Here is a 1,907-nt window from a genome sequence, read left to right as displayed (position 1 = left end):
GATTCGTACGCTATCCGAAAGATGGGAGAAAGTAGTGGCCAGCGATGGACAATACTTTGAATCATAAATGTATAACCAGTTTTTTACAATAAAGCCTCGAATTTCGGAAAAAAAAACGGCGGAAGCCGTTTTTATTATCTTATTATTATCTTATTATTATCTTATTACGTTATTATTACTATATCATTATTTATATTATTCAAAATAATATAGAATAGAATAGAATAGAATAGAATTTATTATCCTTTAGCATTTACATAGCCAAAAAAGGGATTTTATATAAATTCCGCACTTATCCTTTCACACTGCCAGTATCTAACTCTAAAAACAAATAAAAGATTTTCTTAATATTCTTATTTTCACACATTTCTTTGAATATCATAATATATGTTCTTCTATTTTATAATATTTATTGCCTACATGTCACAGCCTAATCATTGCATATACTATACTATACAATATACTACAATACGGTAGTACGATTCATAACTACAAATATACATAGATATGTCGCAGTACAATATATATTCCTAATATTATATCACAGCATTTCTAATCGTGTCTCACGCACTTCTAAATGCAAACTTGTTCTGCCTAAATATATTACTCCATGTCCTTTACCTCGCTAGTTATCTTTTCCTCTGTTTTCCTTTTCCTGATCTCTTTTTTTTCTTTCTCTCTCTAACCTAAAACTTTACCTAAAACTTTACATTTAACTAATTCTTCATTCCAAAGTTTCTTCCATATTTCCTCTTTATCCTTTCCTAGTTCCTTAAACCAACTATATACTTTTGAACATTCCTCCACATAATATTCCATACTATCCCTATTCCGCAAAATGCATATTCCCTATATTCCTTATCTAGCCAATATTTGTTTTTTTCCTTCATATCCCCATCTAAGCCTAACTAAATCTCACATGCCTTCGCCGTCCTATCCTATATATTAGGAGTAGGAAAAAGTTCGTGGCGTTTTTTTAATGCCATCTAATGGGAAAAACGCCACGAACTTTTTCCTAATATGTTTTCCTTCCTTAAATAATTGAAATCTATTCTCCATATCAAACTCTTTCCGTTGTACCTCGCAGTCCTAATCCTACTATCTTCCCATTGTCTTTGCTCATCCCTTTCCCTCCTTATTTCCTCCCTTCATTCCCATCATCCCCTAATTCCCTAGCATTTATTCCCCATCCATTTCTATTGCAAAACCTTTCTCTTTCTTTACTTCATCATATATATTCTTCCATTTATCCTTTTCTTTTTCTTTTCAACAACCGAAGTAGCTGTCCTCCCTCCTTTTCTTTAATCTCCTCTCATATCTTATGGCTCTTATTCCTCAACCTATTCTTAATATATCCGTAGCTAATTTCCTCATTATCATATCTCGGAGTGCAAAATTCTATCCATCTCACATAATCTAACATAATTTTCTCCAGATTTCCTCTTTCTTCCTATCCCCAGATCCACTCCATATTCCATAACACTTTGTATTAGGTATATATTTAAACAGTATCCATCTCCTTATAAAATCGTTTCTGCTGTACCCTTTCTCCTAAATCCCATATCTTTTTGCCGCCCCTTCCTTTCTTGCTCAATTCTATTATATGATTTTCATAATCACCTTTTTTATTCAAAAGTAAACCTAAGTACTTAAAACATTGTACCTCAATCTCTCTAGCCGCCCATTTCCATGCTTTCTTCTTTTCCTTTCCATACTTATTAAATATAAATACTATCTTTGTTTTTTCAGCGCACAGTTCTAGTTCCTACTTTTTAAAAATCTTCTTAATATATCCATCATGTCAGTGCAACTCTATTTTTTGCTAACAGCACTATATCGTCCGCATGCGCTAAGTTCTATATCCTTATACTACCTACCGCAATTCCTCCTATATTTTTATTTTTTAA

This window comes from Atta colombica, unplaced genomic scaffold (assembly GCF_001594045.1).
Source record: "Atta colombica isolate Treedump-2 unplaced genomic scaffold, Acol1.0 scaffold48, whole genome shotgun sequence".
NCBI lineage: Eukaryota > Metazoa > Arthropoda > Insecta > Hymenoptera > Formicidae > Atta > Atta colombica.
This window is presented reverse-complemented; position numbering follows the sequence as displayed.